Consider the following 12,169-nt stretch of genomic DNA (forward strand, 5'->3'; position numbering starts at 1 on the left):
TCAGTGCAGACTGTATTATTGCCCCTCATTCTTTCACATTTTGGGGTCTGTATTTGGCTTACAGTGGCTGGTGTGGTTAGAATATTCGGGAATAGATTGAATGCATTTAATATAATAATTTGACATATGACTTGTCTTATAATGGCTTCTGATGCCAAAGTGGCTTCAACTTTAATATACAGAGCTGATCACACTCAGCCAGGGGCATACAGCACAACATTCTGGACCCTGTACACAAGCATCCTTGAATCGCCCGCCTTCATCCTATGCTATTCATTCTAGTATCTTTGTTGTTCCCCTTCTCACATGAGGGCCCTATATACTCAGTCCCCCCTGTCCAATGCCTCTGCAATCAGCTCACGTTTAATGTGATTGACTGTTTCTCACCTGGCAGCATAGATCAAACACTGGCTTAATGTCACCATTGACTTTTGCACATTCCACAGATCCTTTATCTGCAACATGAATATTTCAGAATCTGGGGGCAGATTTATAGACTGGTTGGTAGCAATATGATTTGGGTCTAAAAAGTCTTATTATTGAATGATCAAACTGTGGATACAGTGCTTGCTGAAGAGCATTGTGTTAGACATGGGGTTAATTTGCCTATATTGGTTACAGAGTCAGACTATGATGAACTGTGGAGCCAGTTGATTATGTAAAAAGCAAGAGAATCGATAATATATTCCAAGTCCATGCGGGCAGTAGCCTAACCGAGGAAATTCAGGCCACCCACACAAACAATCACTAGATACATAAAGTGACAGTTTATTCTGCTGTGTAGTGTAAAGATGAAGGGGGAATACTGTACAAGTAGATAAGACGTTTGAGCAGACATTTCCCTAAGTGGAGCTAGGGTTCAGTTTCAAGGCCCTGGACCCATTACAAGCACTCTCACTCTCAGTGGTTTCACTAATGTTACGCCTCAGGGGCTTCAGCTGATCATCCTCAAGTCATGTATCAGTCCAGGGCTTTAGAAATTCGGACTGTGAGTGGTTGGATTTGTAGGATTGATCTCCAGAAGCATTATTCTTTGTATGTGGACAGTGTTACAGCTGCAACTATAACCTCAGTTTTCTCTTGTGACGTGTGCTGGTCATTCAGAAAATTGTATTTTTTCTACCATAGTAATGTGCATCTTATTCTGCTGCTTACCCTTTTGACTTCAGGGAATCTTTTTGATATTTCAGGCATACATTATTCATCATAGATCCATGGGAGAATTACTCTTGTTTCATAGAGCCAGGCCCTGTGTGCTGCCTCTTTGCATTAGATGGGGACCTTGAACTCTGTGAGGACAAAGTTAATATTAATTTATGGAGAATGCTGCTTGTTTCTCATTCACAGCTGGTGTGGTGCATTGCCTACAGAAACAGAGGGGTGTGCTCCAGAGACCCACCACCTCACAACAATGGCAATGTTATGAATTGAAGCAGGCAGTGAGCGAACCATAATGAAATTCAGATTGGAAATTGCACCTGTCTTACTGAGTTATTGCTTTATGCTTAATGTGTACATGGCAGAAGGAGACCAAATCATCAGTGTGTCATTGATTGCGTCCTTACAAGATTGCAGGCTTGCTCTATTATGTATGTGGGTTAATAAATTAAAAAAATCACTTGGTTTTAGCAGTAGTCTAACAACAAAGAATAAACGCTGCCAGTACATTTGCTATGGTGAAATAGTGGGTTTGCTTGATGTAGTAGCTGCAGCTGTGAAAGCACATCCTACTATTGAATTGAATTGGTTTGTTACAATGTAACAAATCACTCTGCTAAAATCTTAACCCCCAGCTATTAATGAATTCTTGACGACCTTTGAGGCTGGCTGCCAAAGCCGAGGTCTTTAAAGGACCTTTGGAGATGGTGTTTACTTTATTCAAGCTGTTCAGCTAGCAGATTCTGCATCAGCATTTCAATTGCGAGGGTTCGTACGCTAGGAGCTTGAACTCTGTTTTGTAGCTTACCACCGTGTGGTTGCTGGAGTGCAGGTCTCTCTTCTCCTATTTTCCAGTTTAAAAGGCAGTGTATGAAGTGTTCCTCTCATGGCTCAACCATCAGCAACTGTTTGACACTTACCTTCCAGCTGCTTAGCTTGAAATATGGCTTCAGTATAAACGCATACTTCAACATTTGTAGGACAAGGATGACTGAACCTTCAGTCTTTATTAGATTAATGCGCTGACACACCAACCCTATTATTGTCTGTCAGACAGTCTGGCAAGGTCAGTGACTAGAGTCTGTTTGGTGTGTTCTGTGCCGTCCTCAGTCGTTGGCCTTCATTTGGCCGATTTGACATGTTGAATCGGAAGGCGGGCAGTCGGACTCAATGACCTTTCTGATTGGTGGAGTGCTAACCCGGAAATGACGAGTGGGATGAGCGTGACAAACGCCTCTCAAACATCTTTTAAACTGACCTTTGTCGATCTGAAATGAAGACAGATTCAGCAACTGTATGGCCTATTTCTCACTGAAATTGTTTTCATAAACACATTTCATTGAACTAGTTTGGTAAAATATGACATTGTATTCCGAATTAACCGCTTTTATGGTCTGGCTTTGAAATTCCGGAGAAGCCAGACCCACATGATGCATTCGTCCAGTCAGCTGCCAGATTTAATATTTTGGGCAACATTAAGATTGGGGCCACATGCTTTTATGGAGACGTATTACGTTCATAGGTACGTAATACGTCACAACTTGAGCATACGGTTAACGTATGCTCAAGTCGCATCGCTTTGGTGTGTTCCGAGGCACTTTTTTTGACCAACTCGGGGAGGCAGTCAGTCCGACTGCCTTTTCTGCCAAAGGTTGGCCATTGGGTTGGTGTGTTAGAGCGTTTTAAACTGGATACTTTCAAAGCCCAGTGATCATGAGTGAACTAGCTGGTTAAACAGAGAGGCAGTGAAAAAGGACATGGAAGAAATAAGGCTTTTAACCAAACATGAACACTTAAATTACAAAAGTAAACATCAAGACATGGGTGCACCCAAGCAAGATTCCATTGTCTTCAGCACTACACAGTTGTATTAAATTGGTCTTGTGTTTACAACTTTTTGCTGTATTGTAGTTTGACTCGAGGGACAGCAGGTTGTCTGTTCTGTTGGCTGTGACCCCTGAATCCCCCTCTGCAAAGAATTTCTGATTCATTGTACTTGGAGTGCAGCACCATCTTACCCCACTCTCCCCACACTCACCCTTAGTAATTGTATTTTTCCTGCAGTATTTAGGAGATAAAAGTTAGTGTGATCAGTGCCTTAACTTATTGGCTTAGTTTGATGGTAGCCTAGTCTTTTCCCAGATGTAACCTATTGTCTAGATCAGGCACGTCCACCACAGTAATTTCCCGCACTGACACCAAGACACCCACACATAAAGACAGGCATACATATGTAAATAAATTAATTGCGTTTGAAAGGAGGCACAGTCTTGATGTGATCAAAATTGCACGAGACATTTGCTTTTCCATGTATTTCCTCCGGCCTACAAACAACTGCTCTAATCAGGGAAATAAATGAAAACAACTGCTCTTGGGAATTCTTCTGTGTCCTCTAGATGCACAGGGTTGGGGTTAGGGGTTATTACAAGGTGATACTGAAAAGGAAGCAGGGTTTTTGGCACCTCTGGTTCGTTTGTTTTGTTGTTTGTTTACAGTGCTGCTCATGAGTATAGGAACCCCTGCTTAAGTTGACTAAAAAGAGGAATAATAAAACCATCTTTCGGAAATTGATCTTTAATGCCTTAATTAAAAAGAGAGAGAGAAAAAACCCAACCTTTAAGGACACCAATTCTCTTTGTGAATGAATAATGTATCGTAAATACTAATTGGCATGGTTTTATTTCAGTTAGCCTAATAGCTGGTTTGATTTGCATTGAGAGATGATTTTATGGAAAGTACCACATGCCAATTTCTAGGTATGGTGAAGGATATGTGATGATGTCGGTCTATTTTAATTCCAAAGGCCAAGGGACCTGTATCAGGATGCATAGTATTCTGGATCCATGAAATAACTGGCCTTTTAAAAGTAAAAATCTGCCCGCTTCTATGGGAATTTAACATATGGGTGTCTATACTCATGCTCCCTGTATCTGAAGGAAGAACATTTATTCATTTATGATACATTATTCATTTACAAAGAAAATTGGTGTCCTTAAAGGTTGGAGTTTTCCTATATTTTTAATTAAGGCATGAAGATGAATTTCCAAAAGATAGTTTTAATATTCCTCTTTTTAGTCAACTTAAGCACGGGTTCCTATGATCATGAGCAGCCCTGTATGCAGGTTTCTTTTTGCCAGATTAAACACAAATAATTTTAACCATCTAAGCAGACCTAAAAGTAATTTGATCAACATACATTTCTAACAGGACTGTACGTCACAGGGCATGAAGTATTTTTCCAATTTCTGCAGAGTGCAAACGTAAGTGTCTTATTCACATTAAAACACGTTATTCAAGTTAAAAGTAAATTTAGTTTCTTCACAGAATTTAGTATGTGGTCACACACACCTTTTTATGTCAGATTTATTAAATCATATAATGTTAAATTCTTAGCAGCTGTATATGCACACTATAAATTATCAGCCTGCACTGTGTGCGGTACCTAGTGTGATCACAAGCACTCATCACTTACATGGCAATAAAACTACAGTATGTCTTGTGTGGTATACTGTTCCTTCTGATGACCTGGAGAGTGTGGTTGGTCTGTAAGTGTGTAGGAAAAGCAAATGTTTTTGTAATTTTGATCACATCAAGACTGCCTCCTTTCAAACGCAATTAATTTATTGTCATGTGTCATATTTATTGTCATATGTATGCACATATGTCTTTGTGTGTGGGTGTATTGGTGTCAGTGCGGGAAATTACTGTGGTGGACGTGCCTGATCTAGACAATAGATTACATCTAGCAAAAGACTAGGCTACCATCAAACTAAGCCAATAAGTTAAAGCACTGATCACACTGACTTTCATCTCCTAAATACTGCAGGAAAAATACGATTACTAAGGGTGCAGTATGCCAAAAAGGGAGAGTGGGGTGAGATGGTGCTGCACTCCAAGTACAATGAATCAGAAATTCTTTGCAGAGGGGGATTCAGGGAACACAGCCAACAGAACAGACAACCTGCTGTTCCTCGAGTCAAAGTACAATACATCAAAAAGTTCTAAACACAAGACCCATTTAATACAACTGAGCAGTGCTGAAGACAATGTAATCTTGCTTGGGGGCTCCATGTCTTGATATTTACTTGTGTAATTTAGGTGTTCATGTTTGGTTAAAAGCCTTATCTCGTACATGTACTTTTTCACTGCCTCTCTTTCTCTGTTAAACCAGCTAGTTAACTCATGATCACTTAATGCCTTAGTTCAAAAGTGAGGACAATCCAACCTTTTGAAGACAGCAATTTTCTTTGTCAATGAATAATGTATCGTAAAAAATTAAATGTTCTTACTTAAAATACAGGTGGCATGAGTATGGACACTCCTATGTTAACTGGGTTGTGGTTTGGTTAAATACTGATGAGAATTATGTGAGACAATACTAGGTGTGTCTCTCTGTGTGTGATGTCACAAACAGAGAGACATGTTTATTACTGGCACTAAATGTGACTTGGTCATTTGATGCTGGAAATGGGTCTCACAGTCTAAGGTAGTTACCATCATTGTGTGATTAGGTTAGTTAGCTATTAACATCCTGCTGGGCAGCATGAAGCTGGCTGTATAGAAACTGACATGTTGGGAGTTGGGAGAGAAATGGTCACACTGACTCACCGCCAGCTTGTTTTTGCAAACCTGCAGCTGACTTCAAAGAAAAAAATAATCTACTAGCTATTTAGACAGAATAAGCTTTAGTGGGACAGCTTGTATATTCTGCAGTCCAATACATTTTGGGTTTCATTCAGGGTTGGTTTGTTTGTGTGCCGTGGCAGTGACTAGTCAAACAAACAAGCAGCTCAATTAATATACAGTGGAGTCTTCAAGGAACATTTTGACATTTCGGGAAATACAGTTTTTCATTATCTTGCCAAGAGTTCTACATTCCTGGGAGGCTACAAACTGTAGCTTAGCTTAACATTGATACTGGGAACAGGAAGAAACAACAGGTCTGGCTGTGGCCTACCAGCATATCTTGAGGTTACTAATCAACATTTAATTCACACAAAGTGTAAACATATTTTTGCTAGCTGTTTGTTTGTGCTTCCAGTCTTTATGCTAAGCTGTTAGCTGGTGATAGCTTCATACTTAAAGCAGAGACATAACGGATATAAATCCTCTCATAACACTCTGCAAGAAAGTAAATAAGCGTGTTTCCACACACATTGAACTATTTCTTTTCCTATTATTGTACCTTATCACATGCTTATTGAAGACGCCTCAGAAGAAAGCAGAACTTTGACATAGTGTGCAATTTCCATGACAATATAAAAACCAAAAGTTTCTCCCAGTATCTTAGACTCTTCATTTTTCCTTCAAAGAAGTTTAATACGTTAAAGGGACTATTCACCATCTTTTAATGTGGATGTCCAATAAAAGTACTGATGTTATATGTGGTCCATTAAAGAAATTTACCAAAGCAGAAGGAGCACTCTGTAGTTCTTCTTACGGAAGTTCAAAATCGCTGAATAATCCCTTTAAGCAAGTGTGACCTGTGGCTGTAACCATTTAAAACACAATCTTTTCATGTTATACTATCACCATGCCCTCTGCCATCATAACATAATATAGTTTGCTTCTGAGTTTCCTCAACTTTGCTGACTCTGATCTGGTTTCTATAAACCCAGTATGATGAACACAGCTGCCACTTGATAAAGTGAGAGTTTGTTCTGTCCATTTTAAAAGGATTCAAGAGATAATCAGCCTTTTATGAAACGGGTGATCTGCCAGACATAGCTTAACATTTAACACAGTCTCAGATTTTTTTTCTTTGGTTTGTGTGCTGGCATTGATGAAGTAGACAAAGGTTCATTTAAACAGAAAAACCTTTCTTGGTCATTTGGTGCTAGTCAGTGCATGATTTCACTTCTCGTTTCATTCAGTCGTGTATGTTGAAAGCATTTTAATCGACACTGTCTGGAGAAGTGTAGCTGCCAACACCATGATTGTATTACAAGTCCAGTAAGGCACGGCTGTTTGCTGGGGGACTAGAATCTAGTTACAGGGCTGTTACATTTCCATTTATTTTAAATCAAGAGTGATATTTCTGAAATACAAAAAAGCTGTGATGATACACATATAATTTGTTGTTTGAGATAGACACTAATGGATAGAAAAACTGTACAAACTCAGGTCATAGGTGATTAGAGTGTTTTAGTTCAACCCTCAGTAATTTTTTAACCTGGCATTGTGTAATTAAACAACACACTCTCATGAACGGGTCCATATGATATCAACTTTTATGCACACTTATGATATCCTAAAAAATTGGAAGATCGATCGGTCATATGACGCTGTGAATCCACTTTTGCGACACGACTGAAATGTGGTGACGCGACACCTCCCCTCATTTTTACAATGATTGATAGTAGTAGGTCAGCAAGAACAAAGGACCCACGAGAGACTTCCCCCAGTCTCCCCTGTGGAATACTTCTATAGATAGTCGTGTCGCACGGCCAGGTGGCCATGCAGTGCTTCTTTGAAGAAAATTCTGCACGTCACAAAATCTGGCCAATGCCCATCTTTATGCAAATTAATTTGTTGAACGTGACTATCCAGTAGAAGTAGACTAACCGTTGTCCATCTGGGTGGCATGGTGTTGCCTCATAATACATCCATGGTTGATGCTCCACGCCCCTGACCGGCAGGTGATTGGACGAACGTGTCAAGTGGGTCTGACTGCTCAAGAATTTCAAACCACTAGCATGGCAGCTCGGACAAAATGCAATGTCATATTAGGAAAATAGTTAACCAAAACGTGTTTCTGAAAACATTTAAAGTGAGAAATAGGCCATACAGTAGCTGAATCTTTCTTCATTTAAGCTCAACAACTTTCAGATTGAAAGATTTTTGTTTTTTTGTTACGTTTTTTCAAATGCAGCGCCTCCTTCCTGGGATGCATGGTGGGCATGTTAAAAGTACCTTTTTTTTATATATATATATTTATCAAAAGTAATATTGTTATCATGATATTAACATATTTATCAGTCCTAATTGAAAATCCAAATGGAGTAAAAAATAGCAACATTTTTACATTATTCGGCTTTATTACCCAACAAGTATCCATGGTGAGATGAAGCAATAGTTGATACAAAAGATACAAAAAATTTAAAAATAAACTTCCTGTTGAGACAAGGTAACCTTAGAAACAGAGGAAACAGGAAAATGGTGTAAGAATAACTCTGCACCGAGAGTTTATAAAAGTTCATTAAATAAATAGTTGGCTTGGGACCTGCTAAATTAACTTAATAAGTACCCGTGAAGCACAGGTCCCACTATAGACTTTAGATAATTAAAGAGTGTATCTATTTGCAGCTCACAAATCCCTCTCGCCCACCACTGTTGGTAGAAATAGAATCATACGTGGCACAGGCTCATTATTATTATTATTATTATTATTATTATTAAAAGCACACAACTGGGATATTTTGTTAAATCTTCTTTTATGAATTATTTAATGTAGGATTGCAACTAATGATGATTTGTTTGGTCTGTATGTCAGATAATAGTGAAAACATAATTTTCCAAACAGCCCATTATATCTTTAAATTGTTTGTTTTGTCTGTCCAACAGTCCAAAAACGAGTTCTAGTTTACTGGAATTGTAATTGTAGGTTATATATTGTCTAAGGGGCTTCTTAAGTTGTGACTCGTATATACTCTGTACAGGTATGTTGCTCTCTCACACTCTTTTTTTTTTTTTTTTTCTCAATTTAATATGACTCTTAGTTTACCTACTTTGAGCCAGTGAAGAGCTGTCCTTGTGTTGCTCTTGGTTCAGAGGTTCACACACTCCACTATATGTAAAAGCTTAATTTTGTTGAATTAATTGAGCCTTTAAAACTTCCAGTGCATTTTTTAAACATGTGCAGTGTTAGCATAATATTTTTACATTGATGTAATCAGTGTTCAGAAGGAAATTGTGAAATTAGTTTTATTGCTTTGATCAGATGTTGCTGCACAATGGTTATCTTTTCAGCTTCAAAAATTCAAGACGCAGTGCATAAATTCGTACATGCATCTAATTCAATGCTGCCACCTGTCCACATCCATCAGACTCTAGCTCTCCTCCAATAAGCTGTTCCTCGGGGACTGGTGCACGCCCGTGTTGCCATGGAGACACCTCTTAGCCTGGTCCTGCAGAGCTGGATCCTGGATACAGCAATGATGGGCAGCTTAACTCTGATAGGGCGTGTTTCTGCTTGTAGCTCATATACTCGGACTTCTCTGAAGCATCCGACTCATGCACAATGCTGACATGATGACGATACGAGAAAGTCTGGGGTGATTTTCCTCTCCTTGCACAGAGCAACAATTGATCATTAATGTTTATTTTATTGTCATCAAGAGTTGAGTGTTTTCCTTCAAAGCAGGGCAGTTTAAAGGTGCTCTAAGCAATGTCACGTGTGTTTTAGGCTACAAAATGTTTTGTCACATACAGCAAACATCTCCTCACTATCTGCGAGCTGCCTGTCTCCAGAACACACTGTAAATATCTGCGGTCTCTGTAGACAGCCCAGGGTCTACAGACGGCAACAAAAAACAATCTGTGCCCACCTGCACCACGAAGCATACACAAAGAGTGTTCCAGCCAATAACCGACAAGAAGGATTTGGGGGTGCGGGGGACGTTAGTGTGCGGAAGCACAGAAGCGAGGGGGAGAGGAGGAGGAGGAGGAGGAGGAGGAAGGGGCAAGCCAGTCTTGTTTTGTTTGACAATACTTCAACAAGAAGTAATGTCACCCGACATCGCTTAAAGCACCTTTTAAGTTTTTTTTACAGTTTAGAAGGCTTTCATGAGCTGTTTATCATCAAGCTTTTTATCACAGATCGTTTTAGATGACTAGAAGCATATGCCTAAACAGTTTATTTTCAATAAGAAGCTATATCACACAAGTTAGCGAAAAGTTTGCACGAAACAAGTTCATTTGATTGATTTTTAGTTTGACAGAACATCTTGTGGAAAATCCGATAAACCAGCAGATAATTAGGAGGGAGTGTTAAGAGTGAGGGACAACCCAGAGACTGACAGCTGACATCTTGCTGTTAAATGCTCCATCGGTTCGCCTCTGCTTAGCCATTGATTGATTGAACTCCTGTTTTCTTATCTTTGAGTACATGTGCTGCAGCAGCCTGGGCTAATGAGGAAACCGCCGAGATAGAGACAGACAGAAGAATCTGCACTGACATCAGGAGCATGTCCATGTGAATCCAAAATTGCATTAATCATTAGGGAATTTTAAAAAGAGAACAAAGAAGTGGGGGATTAGTTCAGCAAGTAGAACTTGTATGATGAGACTCAGTGCGAGGGGCATAGAGAGTGAATCAACGCTTGTGTTTGTCTGTGTGTCTGCTTTTCATGTGAATTTGGCTCTGCAGTTTAGAGCCCAGATACTGCAGAGCTGAGTTAGGGATTAGGTTGATGAATTTGGCTCGAAGTGGCTTTTGTCTGATGTGTGTGTCTACACACTGTATGTGTCCTACTGCATGGTGATGTGAATGCCCAAGGATGTTATTTTCCAATTGTTAAATACTTTGTGAGGCTGGGTATGATTTATAATTTAACCCCATTACACAGAGACATATAGTTCTTTCCTCCACACTCACTGCACCAACATCCATGATTCATTGAAACACTTACATGCATGCTAAACATTGCTGTAATTATCTCTAGAAAAGGCACATACTGTACCATCACACCACACTATATCCTAGATTATATGTAATATCATATGCATTGTTGCCCTGCAGTAAAATGATCCATCTCTCCTGCTCCTCCTCTGGCATACTGCTGCTGCCCTGTTCGTCCTGGCTTCCCCTGCTGCCCTCGGGGTACTTTGCAGAAAATCCCTTTCATTCACTGCACTCCAATTTTATCTTGATTTCATCGCGTCAAGACATCACATGGCCCTCTTAAACAGCAGACTTGCAAGCAAATTCTGCCCCGTTGCAACACCACTGGTTTCCTGAATTGACAACAGGAGAAGGTGCATGTTTCATTTTCATAAAATTAATTGGAACATCTTATTGTCAACCCATAAAAGTGTCTGTAAAAAATCAGTCATCATGATAGCTTTTTAAAGTGCTGAGGAAAAAAGTCAAAAGTTTTTAGTGGAGATCAGTTATACATCTGTTTGCATCCGTTGGGGAAGATGTTGACAATGTTGTGCTCAGCTGCATTTTGCCTTAGGCAAAGAAAAAATGAAACCTTACAGACACTGTGAGTTCTGTTAAACAGAGGACCCTTACCCTGGTTTGAGCAACAAACACACTCTCAATGTAGATTATAAAATGTTTGTAGTTTTTAAAAACAGAGGCTGTATTCAGCTTGAGTAACAATATATTTCAACAGTCTCAAACCACACCTGCAGCATAATCCATTTCTCTGATCTCCATCTGTATCTTCCAACCACTTGACTTATTTTTGACAAAATATGGCACACTGCCTCTGTTTAAATTCTCAAGTTTTCATCTTCCGTTGGTCAGAATCCCTGTCTTTTTCAAAGTAGAATATATGTACCGATTTGCTCAATGAACAAATTACATTTCTTTTCATACTCTGTAAACTTTTACAGATGCTCCACAGGAGGTGACTGTTCAGTTCAGATTTTGGTTGTAGTGCAATTCCAGTAGATGTTTTTTTTTTAGTTCATTCAATCTTTGATAGAAACCTCACCATACTGCACTGTTACACAGCTGCCTGCCAGTACAAGATTTTGTCTGTGAGGTTCAAAGTTCAGGAATCCCCAACATCCTACTATTGTTTTCAGAGGGTTTCCTGTGCTGTGAGGACAAGTGTCCACTGCGTTTCACTATCAAGTCCTGTCCTGGCATCAAGGCAAATGTATTGTGGTATAGTGTGCCTCATTCTGCACTATTAAACATTTTTTCAGAGCAATTAACTGTTGTGCAGGCTTTACCTTATTTTGAACATTTAATTTTTTTTGTCCTGTACAAGCAACTACATGGATGGAAGATCTAGCCTACAAATGCTTCTCTTTTTTAATTATATTTTGGAGCAGG

At 39.4% G+C, this 12,169-nt stretch overlaps 1 protein-coding gene across 5 annotated transcripts in view; it reads left to right on the forward strand.

Annotated features, from left to right (window-relative positions):
- Positions 1–12,169, forward strand: part of srgap3 (SLIT-ROBO Rho GTPase activating protein 3) — a 60,454-nt gene that overhangs the window by 1,004 nt on the left and 47,281 nt on the right. The window lies entirely within an intron of this gene.

Source organism: Etheostoma cragini, chromosome 4, assembly GCF_013103735.1.
Source record: "Etheostoma cragini isolate CJK2018 chromosome 4, CSU_Ecrag_1.0, whole genome shotgun sequence".
Classification (NCBI taxonomy): Eukaryota; Metazoa; Chordata; class Actinopteri; order Perciformes; family Percidae; genus Etheostoma; species Etheostoma cragini.